Source organism: Miniopterus schreibersii (genome assembly GCF_964146895.1).
Source record: "Miniopterus schreibersii genome assembly, chromosome: 21".
In the NCBI taxonomy this organism is placed as follows: Eukaryota; Metazoa; Chordata; class Mammalia; order Chiroptera; family Miniopteridae; genus Miniopterus; species Miniopterus schreibersii.
The window spans coordinates 4,169,391-4,186,714 of record NC_138123.1 but is presented as its reverse complement, the minus strand read 5'-3'; the positions used below and the strand labels follow the sequence as shown (position 1 = coordinate 4,186,714).

Here is a 17,324-nt window from a genome sequence, read left to right as displayed (position 1 = left end):
GAACCTACACGCACCGCTTCCATCCCTGCGTGGTACTCTAGGCAGAAATGCTTTAAAAAAACCAAAAACAAAACAGAAAACTGACTCAGAGAGAGCAGGCGGACAGCTGTGTGTGGGGGAGCAGAGGGGGCCGGTTGAGCCAAAAAAAACACCCAAAAAACACAAACTCATGACGTGGGCAGCCGTGTGGTGATTGCCTGGAGGGGCTGGCGGGGGCGGGAGGGGGCGAAGGAGGATACGGGGGCAAAGAGGGACGGACGGAGACTTGACTTGGGGTGGTGAGCACGCAGCACCGCGTACAGATGATGTGTGTTGTGGAATTGTGCACCTGAAGACTGTATGATTTTCTTAACCAGTGTCACCCCCCAAAATTCAATAAAAGGAGGAAGAAAACCCGAAACACACCAACAGACCGGAACGGGACAAAGCCAAAGCAGAACAACATTCCAAAAGGAAAAAAAAAAAAAATTCCTTTTTCTCCAGTTACAAATTGGAGTGCTGTAACCCACAGAGATGCAGCCAACTGTCCCCGTGGAAACCGAACACTCGAGCCGGGCAGACGCCCTTCGGTGTGACAGACCGCACCTTTGTTTCGGCTCGGGACCACCGGTTTGGCCCAGCCGTACAGTGCGATCTCCAGGACACCCGCCCGTGTCAGTCTCAGCTGGCAGCCGAGCCCGGGTCGCTTGTGACCGGCCAGGACTTCTGAGGCTCGCCTTGGTGACGCTATCGTGTTACCGGGAGTCTGATGCAATGGAACAGGACTCCTTTCCAAGCCGGAGAGGCGTCCAGCGCCTTAAAAAACCCGTCGCGCCGTCCCTGTCCCCGGGACGCTGTCTAGTGATCCACGCTCAGCTCCGGAGCGCCGCCGGCTCGCTCTCTGCGCGGAGGTGCCCGCCGGGGGCCCGGTGCGCGTGCACCTCTCCGTGTCCGTCCCGTTTTTATGGGTGACGTGGGAAACGAGCCCACATGTCTGACTCTGCAGGTGCGCGTCACCCAGCTCAGGGAGGTTAGATGCTAAGTCGCCCGGTTGGCTTTGGGCTGAGACAGACTCTCAGGCAGCAGCAGGCTCCGCGACCTGCCACCGACGCCCGGGCCAGGGGTTCCCAGACTAGCTCGCCCGGGCCCGTGGCGTGGAAAGGACTTGCTTTCTCGCTAGTGCCTTCAGCTTCCCCGAGCGCTGTCGGGTGTGAACAGGAGGGACAGCAGTGTAGAGACATAACAGGTGTTTTTTGTCCATACGATACACGTCCCAAAATTGTAAGTACGATGCTCCTCCATTTGTCGATGCTTATGGGCTTTCACGGAAGCGACAGAAGGAAAGGCGACGGTGGAATTCGGACCTGGCTTGGAAAATGAATTGGAAACATTTAAACGAGAGCAAGCGATTTGCTTCTGTACAGGAAGGCGTCTCGGGCTGGGAAGCGGGGGGGAATGTGTGTGGACATTTGTGCCAAAGGACAGTGCTCCAAGTCCTTTTTTTTTTTTTTTTTTAATCACTGTCTCAAAGGAATGATTCTTTAGCAGGAACTTCACACGTTGGTGGGGCAGGTTTAATTTGGTCATTTAAAAAAAAAAAAAAAATAGTGCGTGTGGGGTAGCGGTGAAATGATTGCTCCGACAAGCTAATCCGTCCTCAGCAGCCTTTGAAAAAAGTACAAGGATTTGTGATTTAAGTGTGCGAATGGGCCGTTTTCCCTGGGACATCCCAGGGTTTGCTCAGAAAAAGAAAGGATGGAGAAAAGAGAAATAAAGGGGCCCAGATGGAAGGCCCTTCCCGTTCGCTTTGAGAGCCGGTTCCACCTGCCTGAGCACGAGCGGGAGGCGGCTTTGCGGGGACTCCGGCCGGCACCCGCGTCGTCGCCAGTGCTGGGTCTTGTTGTCAGACCCCCCTGGGCGCAGGGCAAATCTTTGCTCAGTTAAGCAAGCGTCAGTCGCTGGCGAGCTTGGCTGCCCGCCCAGGGCTGCTGGGTCTCTCCATGTGGCACCTGAATGAGATATGGATGGGACATGGCTACCCGGGGCTGAAACACTGGATAAAATATATATATATATATATTTTAATATATATATATATATATAAGTGAATGAATTAAATTGTCATGGGGCTGACAGAATCATTTTGAAAATGCAACATTCCCTTCCTGGGGACAAGCAGCGCCAGGAAATCCCTGCTTGCTGGCTGGGAGGTGCTGAATCACTTAGTTGGCCGAATTTCTTTTCTTTTTGTTTTTTGACTCCCAGTGGTAGATTTGGAAGGGGGGTGTCAGATGACTAACCTGTGTAGGACTTTTGGGCCAGTTACCTGCTTAATTCCAATAGACCTGTTGTGGATTTAATAAAAGGTCCCCCCCCAAAAAAACAAAACACCATGGAGTAAAGTCACTAGGCTTCGGAGTGGGGAGAAAGCTCTGACAGTAGGTAATTTCTGCTGAGGAGGAAAATAAAGATCGGAGAAAATCGGGGGCAACGTGGAAAAAAAAAAGACATAAAGTAGGTGTCAGCCTAAGAAACGTTTAAACCCGTAGAGAATTTTTATGAGTTTATTTGAGCCAAACTGACAACAGTTTCTGGGAAGCAAGATCTCAAGGGATTGAGAAAATGCTCCAGAGAATGGTAGTTTTGCGCCTTATTTTAAACATTTAGAGTCAAAAGAGGAGACGTAAGTGGGTCACGTGAAATCCATTGGTGGTAGATTAGGGAGGCGGGAGAAAGCAAAGCTGGGAAGCCTCTGGGACTGGATAGAAAGTAAAATGATAGACACGTATTTCTTTTATCTAGGTGGGCGCAGGAAAGTTAGTTTTTAACAATTAACACCGTGGCAGTAACACCGAGGGGTTTTGTGGTCTCTGCTCTGGTGCGGTGAGGGGTCCAGAAGGAAGGACATTCCCCTGACATTCCCAAGGGGTGTCATCATCGATGCTAAAGGACAGTAGACAGGCTCAGTTAAGCGAAAGACTGACCTTTGTCGGGGAAGATACTGGCCTAGGACAGGACCACCTGCCACGACTCACTTCTGGTGAGAAAGCCTTCATTTCAGGCCATCCCATGTGGCTGCTTTAGGTCTGAGTTTGTGGGGCCGCCATGCAGGCGTCCCCTGCTCTTGTCAGGTTGAGGATGTGGACCCTTTTTGCCCACTTAGGAATCGTTTCTTAAATAGTTTCTAAATAAATAGATGGCACAGGTGGTAATCACACAGGATGCTGGGGGGGAGGGTTGTGTGAAGGCAGCTAAGACGGAGGGATGGTGAGCCCTTAATACACCCCCAGCAGCCTCCCCCCAAAGTGTAAGAGGGGTGATCTGTTCAAACAGGCTAAACAAAGTCTATAAAAATGTAGAGAGTTTGAGTAAATATTTCAACTCTCGTTTTTTACTGTTGAATTCATGTGCTGTTGGGACCCTGCCGGTTCCTATTCTCATTCCCGGGTGGGAAAGGTGAACGTCACTGATGGCCGTAGATTTTTCAGATCATTCAGCTTCATCGATGGGGCGGGGGGCGAGGGGGAAGGACTCAGATGAACCCACACACCCCGGCGAGCCTTTGTTTCCAGAAACTGCTACCTGGAGGTTTGTTGGGAGACAGAAATGACTGCAGGTTCTGAAAATTGAGCAACTCCTTCCAAAATAGATTCGGTTCTCGTGGAGTGGGCAAGTGCTATTTCAATGCACAACTTCTCACGGAAATTATACAGGCCTTCCCTTAGAGCCATGTCTGTGTTGAAAAGGATGGTTCTGGGCATTGCTGACGCTGTGCACCTTCCTAGAGGTGGCTGTCATGGGACTCCCCTGGGTGGTGTACCGGGAATGGGGAGTGGTGGCCCCGCACACTCCGGTCTCTCCCTCGCTGCTGTAAGCACGGACCCTCCTGCTGACCTCACAGAACTGCTTCCCTGGCTCAGTCAACAAGGAACCCACAGCAGAGAAATAAATGCCCATTTATAAGTCACTGTTGAGCCTTCGCTGTAACACAGCCTGGTGGGAAGCCACTGGAATATCTTCAATTTAGAGAAGATCAGTTTCCCTTCAGTGTAGGTTACTTTGCCTCTTGTACAGTTGGTTTTATAATCTAGAAGTAGGGGTAGGGATATCTGCTTTGTAGGGTAAATCTAATCTCCCAGCCTGGTGTGTGGAACATGTTAAGTGTTTGTTGGGTGCCATTTTGAGAAATGTGGGTTATTTATCTGTGTCAAAAAGAATAGAAGTGAATTCTGAAATTTTCTTCTAATAGCATCAGGGCCAGATTCCTGGATGTGGGACCTGTGTAGTCACACAGGGTCGCATGCTCAGAAGGGCTCTGAGCTTGGTTTAATGCTTGGCTGTCACCGCCTTGAAATTCTTGATAATTTTTTAGCAACATTTTCATTTTGCATTGGGACCCACAAATTATGTAGCTGGTCCTGATATAGTCTTTATTTTATTTTATTTTATTTTGCCCATTACTTTTACTTTCTTTCCAACTCCTTTTTAATTGATATTTTAAACTAGCTTTTGGCATTCCCCCTCCCACCATATAACACAGAGTCCATATTCAGAGTTTGTTGACTGAATAAGTAACCAGACCAATTACCAGAGCTCCCAAGAGCACAGCTGACTTATTTTCATCTCACCATCAAAGCAATTCTCTCTGCTTTCCTTCTGCAAATTATTGTTGAGCGACGGGTTGACTGGATCGCATGCAGTAGGGACCAAACGCAAAAATAAACAGGCGGGGCTGCCTCTGAGGCAGAGATGAGCTTCTAAATATCAAGAAGTGGTGCACAACTAAATGGATACCTTTGTACACAACACAGTAAATAGAATGGGATTCTTATTATAATTTCTGATCCATTGAATGATATACTACAGCTCTTGTTCCGAGACCTTACACATGTTTCTTTAACACGGGGCTTACACTCCTTTAACACATGGGCCCACAAGCTAATGGGGAGCCGGACAGGGGTGGGCTCGATCGTGGGCAGCGATGGGAGTCAGTGAATTCTCTCTTGCAGCTGGATGCTAAATTTTGTGAGCATATGCAGTTTTCTGAGGAGGAAGTCCCTGGCTTTCATCAGATCCTCAGAGGAGCCTCTGGCCCAAAAGTAATTAAAGACCCCTGCTTTTGTCTTTCAATTTGAGAAAATGCTGTTTCTTTCTTATTAAAAGGGAGTACGGTATATAATGACTTACCCTTATTAAAGGGATACGTTCCTGACTTTTCACACCCTCACCACATAGGACGCCGTTGATCAGCTGTAATTTCGAAAAGGCGGGTTGATGTATTTGCGCTCGCTCCTCAGAGTTATCTGCGCTGATGGGTCCCTTCCTCTCCAGCCTGTATCCTCCCTGCTTTTGTAGATTTTCACTGTATCCAGATGCTCCGGGAGAGTGCGGTTGAGATGCCCGTGTGCCCCTGGCTACTGAGCGGTGCGTCCCTTCTGTTGTTCTGGGTTGTTTTTCGACTTCACATCATTGATGTGTTTGGGGCATTGGTGACAGGATGTTAATGCTTTCCTGACTGGGCAGACAGCTGTGTTGAGAGGTGTTAAGTTTTCGGTAAAATCATCTGTTTCATTAGTTCCAATTTACCTGCAACGTTAGCTCATTTACAACTGAATTTTTTTTTTTTTGGTCTTTTTTTTTTTTTCACCTTTAACAGCTTCTGTTTCCTTTCTTGGTTTTCTGTAATTTTATCTGAAAGATACTGAGATGCCTCCTCCATCCCCCTCTGTAAGGCAGGGCATTTTTACTCATAAATGAATGTGTGTTGGGAAGGGCACCCTTTCCTCAGAACACTGCATGGTCTTAGGGCTCTGTAGGTGAAAATGCCAAATTAAGGACCAGTGGGACACTTGCAGGTATCATTCCAGGTCAGTCCACCCAGGTTAGTAGAAGGGTCTGGCCTGTTCTGGTTTGTTTCATCTAGATTGTGTTTGTGTTGAGGATGGAAGCTGAGTCAGGGATGGGTAGAAGCCTTATTTTGTTCTCTTGGTTGAGATTCTACGAGCTTATTGTTGACGTAAAAACTTTATTATGATCATATATCCCAGTGTTCTTGGCACTTCTTGTCATTACACATCCCTCTTTCCCTCTCCTTTGAATTCTTTCCTGTCTACCTACAGCCTGAATGGAGAAATCACTCATAATTTCTACAGTCTTACGTTCAGCCTTCTCCCGTATGGATTGCCCTTGCCTCCCTGCGTCAGTTGGGAGAAGACCAGGGCCCCTCTTCTTTGCACCGCCCCTGAACCCTCTGAAATGCTGCCGTTTTCACTCACAGAACTCAAACTTTGGTAAAAGCTCAGCTGTGCCGAGCAACACCTTTGCTTTTCTTTTTTCTACTCCCCGGACCCTTTTCCCTTTGCTCTGCAGTAGTAACTCTCTCCCAGGGAGATCACTGTCCAGGGAAGGGGCTTAGTCAATGGAAAAAATTATATATAATTGTTGCCCTGCTAATAAATATCGGCTCAAACAAGCCCATCGCCCAAGAGGTTTCCAAATGGTCGCATCTTCATTTCTCGACATGGTCATGGGATTATTTTGCCCCTTCCTATAGCCGGTGTTTTCTCATGGGTTGGGACCCAGGGGTTGGTGGGTGTGGAGCGACGGATATGCCATGAATTCTGTACCAGATCAGGCTCCTGCAGAATAAGCTGCCACTTGCAGAAGGTGAGAACATGCGAGATCCCTGATTCTCCCCAGGTGGTCAGGTGACCAAGGAGTACTTACCTTTCGGAATGTTTTTCCTCGGTCTTACTGAGTATAACCCGACTGTCCCCTAAAACCCGGGACCCAGAGGAGTTTATCCCCTTTACACTTAGGTCAGTCTTTAGTCTTTCCGATCATGCCGTCATGCCTTAGCGGGCGAGGCCAAGTTTTAATTTGTAATCATGAATGCGTAGAAGGCAGGAGGCCAAGGCTTCCTAAATTGCTCACTGAGCCTCATTGTAAATTTATATTGAACTCTTAATGGTGGGAGCATTAAAAAAATTGGAGCTTTTGAGCGGTGATCTCATTTCAGATATTTTTTTCTCTCTTCTATAGTCTCTGGGTTTAAACCACACTATGAAGAAAAAAAAAAATTCCTTAGTTAAGCCAGAAGTCTGTAAGTGTAATTGTCATTGAATTTACTTTAATGATAAACACAGGAAGGAGATGATCATTCATTCAGAAAATGGTTATTAGATTTGCTATGTCCTTAGGCACTTTGCTAAACCTAAAAAATGAATAAGATGCGGCTTCTATCTTCAATTCACTTAAAGATGAGAAAAAAAGAAACAAAACACAAACCAAAACCTGATAGCAACTGTTAGTATGTAGGAGGCTGTATAACAAATTACCCAGAAACGTAATAGCTAAAAACAACAAATATATATTTTTTTATGTCACATGGTTTCTGAGAGTCAGGGATGTGGGAGCAGCTTAGTTGGCTAGTTCTGGCTCTGGGTCTTCCACCCACATTTTACTGACCTGCTCAGTTTCCAGGATCAGCATGATCGAAAACACGCAGACGTTAGCCAACGCCGCGGGCAGGACCGGGCAGTTGTGTTAGAGCTGGGAGGGTGGTCGTGGGGGTAAGTGCAGACCAGTCAAAAGGGTCAGCAGCCTCAGATGCCTGTCCAGGACATTTTTTATATAGAAATTCTGAATTCTAAGGGTCTGACATGAGTCTGACTTTGCAAAAAAGGGACTTAGGGTTCCTGATCTCTTATTCCTATCAGCAGCACACTACGAGCAGTTCTTTTTTTACTGGGGATCCAGGTGCCTTGTGAAAATTGAAACGGGAGCAGCAAGAGAGGCTGTATTTGAATGAGTGCCCTCCCCGCTCCTAGGGGATGAACGACCCCAAAACCGGCCGGGGTGGCTCAGTTGGTTGGAGGTGGTCCCATGCACCGAGAGGTTGCAGGTTTGATTCCCGGTCAGGGCACATCCCCGGGTTGCAGGCTCGGTCCCGGGCTGCTAGACTGGGACATGCAGTGTTGCCTGGGGTGCAGGAGCCGGGGCGAGCGTAGTTGGATGGCCACGTAGCTTTGTCTGCCCAGGCCCAGGCCCCCGAATACAGCTCTACGCCCCCAAGTCTGGTCCCAGTTCGTGTGACTTATCATTGCCATTTCCCCTCTCGTCATAAAGCCAACAGAGGGGCAGGGCCGACGGAGAGTGTCGTCTCTGCGGCCCCTGACTCTCCGCATGAATTGCAACAACTAAACCAGGTCGAGGGGGGATCCTCTCAGTCCCGCGGGGCCACCCAGGTCCTGTTGAAAAAGCTCCGAGCAGCAGTTTTCTTTTATAGACACAAAGAAGCCGCCGAGCAGGCATTTTCCCCGACAGCTGACCTTTAGGGACCAGCGGATGGACGTGTTCTGTTCCATTCCGGCGCTGGCATCACCGCCCCGCTCCCACCAGGATGCTCCGGGTGTGCCATGTGCCATGACCGCTTCGAGCGCGTCGCGGAACAGGCACAATGTTATGATTTGTTGCCATGCTGACAGTGTCCACTTAACTACGGCTGACAAACAGTTTTTAAATAGAACATGTCAGTTCATTACAGTATTTTCCATCCGTGTTCTTTTTTTTTTTTTCCTTTCTCACACTTAACACCTAACCCTCCGAGAACGCCGGCAGGACACCGAGGTCTCATTTACGCGGCTGGTGGCCGACGCCAAGGACTTGGCTAACGCTCGCTTTTGGAAATGAGCAGCACAGCAAACTGTGGCTTTAAAAAGGAGACCCCTTCTCTTGCTCCAGAAGGTTTTTCTCAGAGCCTGCAGGTGTTGGGTGTTGGGTGTTTTCTGCCCGGCCTTCTTCTTGGCTTTCTCTCGCTTTCTGAGGCTCTGTCTGGATTTTGCCACAGAAACTAGCTTTTGACTCCAACTGTGAGCACAATTTCTATGAAGTTCAGAGGGCCCGCTGCACGAGACACAGGCCAGGGCAGACGGTGCCCTGACACCCTGGGGTGGAAGATATCTGCCATCCTAAGGACTCATCACACCGGCTCTTGTCATTTTGCTGAGCGCGCATCCCTGCTCCTGTCCCCTACCTGTCCGAAGCTTCCCGGCTGACACGCATCCCTCCCTTTCTTCCCGCTGCTTAACTGAGCAGAGAGCCCGGCATTGCCCATCAGTAACTTTTTAATGTCAGAACCACACAAAGTGCCCTGATTTGTGTTTTTAAGTGATGTCTAGGGCCTGTGTCCTTATAATGAAAACATAGAGTGACAATGGAAGTCTTCAAAGTCCGTTCCTGTGATGGTTCAATTTTGCCAGCTTTTGTGTCACTACAGATTTTTCAGTTCTAAAGAAATTTGATTTAAAAAAAAAAAAAAAAAAAAGGTCTTGTTAATAGTCTACATTTTATTCCGGGCGCTGAGGGTGCTCCTTCCTCGCTGTTTTCCTAGCGTGCTTGGGCTTCGGGGGCAGATGTTTGGACATCAGCTCAGAACATCGTCTCCAAGGGAGCATTTTGCAAGTGTTATCTCCTTGCTCACAGGAACCCAAGGTGGACCTGGTGGAGAATTGTTTAGCGATAGAAACGGAAACAGCCATAAAAAGAGGCATGGCCAAATTATGTAAAACCAGAGGGCATGAATAATTCAGGACTCGCCCGAGTGCGATTTTTATTTTTGTTGTTAAATAATACTAGCATTTCCATGAACTAATAACACACTGACTAACCAACTGGTAAGCTTTTTGTTGGGGGTTGGGGGCGACGGGAAGGAGGGAAGCACAAAGGAAACTTGGGTCAAGGAATCAGGTTTTAGAAATGGAGAAACCGCAGTGAGACACGGACGAATCGCCTGTTCTGTAATTTTTTAACGAAGGAGAGGAAACGTTCATGAGAAGTTCATGAGAGCATCTTTGTTTTTCGATCATAATGTGATATGAACTCCCTTCTCTGTTGGCCTCAGAATTTGAATCTACTGCTTTATATATTTTTATCATAAATCCTAGGAGAAGCGTGTGTGTCCCTGTGTTCATAGAAATAAGGTATATAAGGGTTTCTTTCATTATAAAGTATGAGATGTAACTTAGATATTGGGCTGTAGTGGACTAGAACGAAGGCCTCGGCAAGGAACTAATTTTAATCTCAAGCCAAAGTTACTCATCGCTAAATATAGAAAAATCTTGACTGCGATTTGTGAGAAATTGAAGAGAGAGTAGGTTACCTAATTAACTGAGGTCGGGAAACTACAAACACCTAAGCAAGTAGTCTTTGAGCGGGAGGAGATATATTTATCGATAAACAACAGAAACTAAAGGTAGGGTCAGGAACTGTGATTTCCTAGGAGGTCAAATAATCTAAATTATATTTTAATTTAAATAAAATTAATGATGCACAAACGGGTTTGCAAAAGACAATTTATGAAGGACTTAGATGTTATAAGGAAGATTGGCCTGTTGTTAAGTACACTGATGTTAGTAATTGTGCAGCTAATAAATTAGCGTAGCATTTACAAGCGTCCCCATATGTGGGTGTTTCTGTGGGTTATATATATATTTTCAGAGGCTCGTCACCTTGAAACAGCCGGCATTTGCACATGGCAGGCCTGAGTACCACTGTGCAGGGCACAAATATGAATCCGGCCACTCTGGCTCCTACTTTGCACATTCATGATTCTCTGGAATTGTCTGGAAAGGAGCAAGAGAGTTAGGCTCGCCAGCCCTATGATTCTCTCCTGCCTGGCCGCGTGCCTGGCTCTCCCGGGCGGCCAGTAGGAGCACAAGCGGAGGGGGCGTATTTGCACGTGCCCAGGTGGCCTGTCCCGAGCTGGGGCACCAGGGCTGGCAGGTAGGCTGCTGACTTCCTTTGACTTGCTTTGATTAGTCCGTTAAAACAGAAGCTCCTTTGAACTGTGCTGATGTCTGGTCTAGCATTTGAAATGCACAGGCATTAAATAAATATCAGCTCATTTGTTGATAGATCTCTTCTGCCTATGATAACATGGTTAAATCCATTGCTGGACATTGGGAAATAAGAAAAATTTGAAGGCTGTTTAAAAGAACTTGCAAATATAGTGTTTATTATCTGCTGTTTTCATCACTGATCTTTCAAAACAACACCACCACCAACTGAGTGTGTTGACCTTGGCTTCTCTATGATCTGAGTCTCCAGCAAGGATTGAGGCAAGAGATTTTTTTTTTTTTTTTTTTTTTGTCGTTGCTGTTCAGGGATGTATTTCAAGTGCTGAGCAGTGATTGTCACATAGTAGGTGCTCAATAAACATAGGGTACCCCAAAAATATATGTACACATTTCAACAGCTGATAGCTCACTTGATCTTTCTTTCTTTTCAGATTTAACCCAGTGGAATTAATAATTATTCAAAGTGTATATACATTTATTTTGGGACACCCTGTATTTGCTGATTGAATGGATAACTGTTATGGCAAATAGCGGAGAAGTTAAAATAGTAATTTACTTTCCTCTTGCATAGACGTAGTGCCACTAACCAGGTATATTTCTTACTTACTTTGGATAAGACAATAATGTTGCTTATTTCTAATTTGGTTAGCAGTTTTAGACTGCATCACAGAGTTATTTGTTTTGAAATTCACAAGTTGAATCTAGTGCTGAAAGAGAAAGGTAGGGGACCCATCGATGTTGATAAACCAAATAGTCACAGTAGTCACTATACTTAGTTCTGGGTCCTGAACACATAAAGATTTGTTTTGCTGAATATGTTCTAATCTCTTGAGCCAGAGCCACAATCCAGGAAGGACATAAGGTGTGGGAGAAAGAACATGGGTTGGGCATTGAGTTCCAGTCATTACCTGGGCACTAACTAGCCGAGGACCTTGGAAATCCCTTCTCCTCTGTGGACCTGTTCTCTCTTCAGTAAACCCACTCCCAGGATGTGGTTTGTTACATTATAGAAATAATATAGACCAGAGGAGAGCATTCAGGAATCAAAGAGCCTCCAGATCTCTCTACAAGTTTTCTTTTTAGTAAAATGAAGATTATGACTGTGAGGGACCCATAGAGTTCTGTGACAATTAAATAATTTATGCACAGCACCTAACTCAGGATGCGGTTAGCAAATTCCAGCAATTGATAGCCCTTACTCTATATCTAAATATAGGTGATTTCATGAGAAATTGTCCTCACCCATCAATAACTCAACTTAAAAAATGTCCAGGCACTCCCAGGGCCCATCCTGATAACTTCTGTCAGGTAGAAGAATTGCTAAGTTTTCCATTTCAGATCTTTTACGCGGAGCATTTTCAATTTTGAAAATGTCAGTACGTGGCCAGTACACCTTCAGAGGCAGCTTTGTTGTTTTTAAATTACATTTGTGAAGCCTGAGATCCATAACATGAGTGATAGGCCCGGGTGGTATTTATACAAAAATTAAAACCGACAGGTGGCATTAAAGGTTTAATCACCGGCTGTGGCTCATGAGTCTCAGTTTCTTTGCATTGGCCCTCTTCATGCACATTTTTAAATTTTTCTGTGATAACTCTGAGCTACGGAAACATCATATGCCTTTTTTAAAAATTGTATTTTATCTTATTGGGGTAACGTTGGTTAATAAAACTATATAAGTTTCAGGTGTACAATTCTACAATACATCATCTGTATATTGTATTGTGGGTTCACCACCCCAAGTTAAGTCTCCTTCCATCACCATTTATCCCCCCAACGTATCCATCATATGCCTTTTTTAAATTGTAAGACTCAGTCTTAGAAAATTCCTCAGAGAGTTTGTGGAGAAGACAACAGAGTAAAGGAAACTAACATCATGCTATGTGAGGTGCGTGTGATATGTTGGGTGCTGGTCACCTTACATAAGGCAGCTCATCCGATCTTTACCATCACCCAGTGGTGCACTATCATCCCCTTTGTACAGGTGAAAATACTGAGTCTCAGGAGAGATAAGCCAGTTGGCCAAGGTCCTTTCCAGATTACCTCCCCTTCGCTGACCTCAAAGGAACTTCCAGTTACCTTCACATTTGTGACTGGATCGTTAGGAAGATGGGTTGAGATCATTTTAAATCCATTATGATTCAAAAAGTCAGACTGAAACTAATAGTACTTTGCCGACATAAGCAGATGTCTTTTGAAGGTGAATTACATAAACGTGTTCCCCGGGCAGGAGGTTAGGCCTCTGATAATAATAGAGATGCAGATAACACTTGAGTAACCACGAGAGAGATTTCTGCGTGGCTCCAGCTCCGATGCCTTGAGGTTGTCGAGTCAGAGCTGAGGAGTGACCTTGAGGAGAAGGCCCAGGGGTCAGCCTTGGTGCTTCACTGTGTCCCTCCAAGGAACGGTTGCCATGCCCAGGGTCCTGCTCAGAGGTTAGGTTCTCTCTCCACTGCAGACTGGGGTTCGACTCCAGAGGGTTGTGCTTTATTTAGTCAATGCCCTGATGATTCTTACCAACGGTCTTCCATGGCCTGTAACGTATTAAAAGCAAAAGCCTCTGTGACCAAACGGGTAGAAGGAAAACTAAAGCGTGTTCGATCCGAGGTGGTGAATGTCTGTGGCCCCCCCTCATTAGCTGTCCTTGAGGTCTCCCTGGTGAGCTGGCCGACACCCGAGGCCGTTCCGTGGGGAGGGGAGCTTGCAGGCGGGAGTCCGCCCTCCCTCCCAGTGCGTGGCCCAGGCTGAGTCCCGCAGCATCCCGCCGCCAGAGGAGTGGCTCCGCGGCGCTTTACATCCTGTTACCCCATAATCTACAATGCGCTTTATTTACGTTCGTCATCTTTTATACGGAGCTGTCACAGAATACGCCACCGCTGATTACGGCCTGTGTGGGCGAGCCGTGCTGGTGAATTATGCCCTCGTCATAGATCATGCCAGGCGTGCCCGGCGGGAGGGTGGGGAAAACTCCAGAACAGTGGTTCACGCACTTTCAGAGCTTCAGGGACGCCGGGTGTAGAGACAAAGCTCCGGTAGGAAATGCCAGGAGGTGGCCTCTTCTATCTTCTAAGGTCTTAGCTCTGCCTTTTCCTCCTTAGCACGTGCTTTGCCCGACTGTTGTGAGCATCTGTGGTTCCCCACTGTCCCCCTGGCCAGGCTGCTGGGATGGCCTCTTACCTTCAGTGGTGGCCGTGACCATCGCTGCTTCCTCCTTGAGAAGCATGTGTGGAATTTGACCCCCTCTTTTGTCACATCTATTTGGGACTCATGGGATATTCCTTTACCTCCTGAACTCTATAAAATCCTTACCACCAACAGGGAGGGGCTATATTATATATACCTAAATATATAGAGTATAAATCTATAAATCTATTTAAATATTGTCTATGCTCACACATGGGATATTCCAATAGGCCTTGATCTTTAGAAATCGCCATTGGGCATTGATTGATGTTATAGTAAACGGTGGGAGGGACTGTGCTAGGGACACACAACAATGAATAGGACAAAGTCCCAGCCCTCAGGGGGAGTCGGGGGTCCAGAAAAGGGTTGCAGACCCAGGAGCAGGCAGTTATAATAGAGCGTGGAAAGTGCTAGAAGGCGGCTAGGCCCAGGGTCCTTGGATCACCTGAGCTAAGCCCTGCAGGACAGACCCTGGGATGAGTCAGGGGGGTTTGCTTTGGGAGTGGAGTGGGGAGGGTTTGCTGTATTGTGCAAAGGACGGCGTATTGTTGGGGGACCGTGAGCCGGGGATCACGGTTATTATGGTTCGTTGTAGATGGTAATAAGGTGGCAAGGGAAGGGAGAGGTGAAAGCAACGAGAAAGGAGTGTGAATGTAAACGGGTCAGGTCAAAGGGGCCTTATAAACATATGAACCGGTTTGACCTTAATCCTAAAAGTAACAGGAAACTGTGAAAGGGATTTCCATGAACGAGTGGCAGGGAGAGCTTGTCCTTTGCAAATGATCACTCTGGCTTCACTGGAGAGAGTCAAGGTGAGACAAGGCCTTTCTCGGTGGTGGTGGTGAGAGGCCAGGGCAGTCTCAGCTGTCACAGGGCCAGTGGGCAAGGGGGTGGCCGATAAGTTGGGGATGATATTAAAAAAAAAAAAAAAAAGATCTGACATCTTATTTCTGCAGGAAGGACTCCATGGGGTCGGGTGGAGAGCTGTGTGAGGAACACAGGATCGGGAGCAGGTGCGGGGAAGGGTGATAGCATTTGAAGTTGAGGTGCTCACGGGACAGTCAGCTCGTGTGCTGCTCCCCATGGGGCCACGGTTGTACGGCCGCAGAGCTCAAGAGCTAGCGACAAAGACCCTTGGCAAAATTACAAAGTCATTAAAGGATGGGATGGATGAATTTCCTTAGGAGGAAGGGGGGATCCGAGAGGCGACCGACCTTGGAACCCGGAGGCCCCGCTATCCACAGTGAACAGAGCGACAGGTGCGGGAGGCAGGCTGAAAACAGGCAGTGTTTCCACCAGCCACATTTTCAGCAACAGTTAAACACTGATAAAAAGGAAAGAAATCACCCGCCGCCCCACTGCTTCGATCGCGCGCCCGTTGAGAGCCTGTTCGCACTGATTCCCCGCTTCCAGACGCTTCCATCGGGGTGTCGCTGACACGCTTCCTTCTAGCTGCTCTCAGTCATTTGTCACCAGCGTTTTCCTACGACCTCGCCCTCGGTGGCCCCGAGCCACGGCAGTCAGTGCCTTTAAGGAGGCGCCTCCTCGCAGGAGGGAGAGGAAAGGGAGCCGCAGCAGCGCTCTCCATTCATAAAGTGAGGGTAACGTGAGAACGCCCAGCGCGAGTGACAGTGACGAGTGACGCGGAGGCCCGGGCTAGGGTTTCACAGCCCGGCCCGCCGCCTCTCGCCGGTGGAACATCCTGTCCTTGCACGTCCGTGACATGAGCAGCGCTCTCCTGCGAGCTGCACTGTGGCCCCCGCTGCAGGCTTGTGACGCCCGGCGAGTCGCCCTCCTGAAAGGAGCCGGAGCCTGTGCTTCCCCACAGTCGCCTTCCGAAGCGCAGAGATGCGGGAGCCGGGGGCAGCCACGTGCCCCTAACCCTGCTGCCCCGAGAGCGAATTCTGACCCAGCCCTTCCCAAGAGGCATAGGAGCGAAGCGCAGGGACCTGAGGTCAGAGCGCTTATGCCCGGGTTCAAACCCTGGCCGACCGCTCGCTCGCGGGCCTCAGGGCGGTGAATGCATGCGGCTCGAGCTGTGGCCGACTCCCGCTTCGGTCCGTGGGGTGCTCTGCAACGTGGCATCGCGCTTTGAGATTAGCTGCTGCTTCGTTATTTTTGTTGCTACGTGTTCTGTGCACAGAACCCCTTTTTGTGCTTTGACATGTTGTGACTGGAACAGTACCTGGAACGGCGTCTGTGCTGAGGAACGGAGCAGGGTCTTGTCCTGCATGCGGTATAAAGGCACCCTCGTTTCTAAAAGTGCATGAGCCTATTTGGACCCTTTACCCCCAGAGTTCTTGTTATTTTTTAGGCCTCAACGCAAGCTGATCTACAGCTCTTTTCTCAAAAAGACCCAAATCTGACTCCTTTCTTTTACATGAATCTAACTTTTTCCTTCAGGAAAGAACTTAGGGGCTGCCTGTTTGAGACTTATGAATGCTTTTTTTTTTTTTTTTCTGTCTTTCGGATATGTATTGAAGCCCTGTTATCTTTTTTTTTTCTTACCTCTGAATAGGTCTATCAAATACCATTGATAGAAAAACATTTTTAGAGTTAACCCCAGTTAGAAATTTCATCAAAAGTGGGGAGAACCATCCCTAAGGTGTTTGTTCAGTGCTGTTCAGTGGGGTCAGGAATGCAGAAATAAATTCCCCAAGTAAGATACTGTGCCTGCATCCCGGCGGTCCATGGAGTGTATAGTATAAAACTACCTGCTGCTTAAAGTAGTTGTATTTCTGGTGGGAGTTTTAAACCAAAGCCAAGCTGCATCTACGTGGAAGAGGCGTGGGTTCCATAGTGAATTTTTTATCTGGTTGGTAAACCACCCTCATTTCTTATTTCTAGCTCTTGGAAACAAAAACAGCTTACCCGCTTTTGCTAGGAATGTTGCAGAAAAGCTTATGCAGCTTAAGTCCAAATTTTCTTTGCTTAAAAAGTAGTCTCCTGGATTGATTTTTTTCACACCCTGATGTGCTTGTCTGACTTTTCTGTTCACTCAAATGGTCACATCAAGAGCAGGGGACGCCTCTTAGAAACCTTGTTGAGCAGTAAATGGATGCCCACCTCTTCATCTCCTACCTAAAGGTCATTAAAAATGAAAACAACGCCACACTACGAGGAATTGTAAGAAATTAACAACGTTTTGACTTTTTTTCACCAATGTGTACTATTTTTTTTTCTTTTTTTGGAAACATCAAATATCAGCTTATTAAAAAGAAAAAAGTGTTAACGTCCCTGCTTTGTCGCTGCCCAAGCACATTTCTTAGCCTGTCTTTGGGTAATTTGACCCTGGGTTAGATCCAC

General features: G+C 47.4%; 1 protein-coding gene across 12 annotated transcripts in view; it reads left to right on the top strand.

Moving 5' to 3' along the window:
* The window catches only part of ESRRG (estrogen related receptor gamma), a 404,445-nt gene that overhangs the window by 190,896 nt on the left and 196,225 nt on the right, over positions 1-17,324 (top strand). The window contains exon 1 of one of the 12 annotated variants that reach the window (XM_081123855.1): positions 828-985. The exons of 10 other annotated variants lie outside the window; for them this stretch is intronic. The gene's annotated coding sequence lies outside the window, so the exon portion shown is untranslated. Of the gene's footprint in view, positions 1-827; positions 1,261-17,324 lie in introns of those variants that run through there. One more of the 12 variants, XM_081123844.1, reaches the window with a different exon arrangement.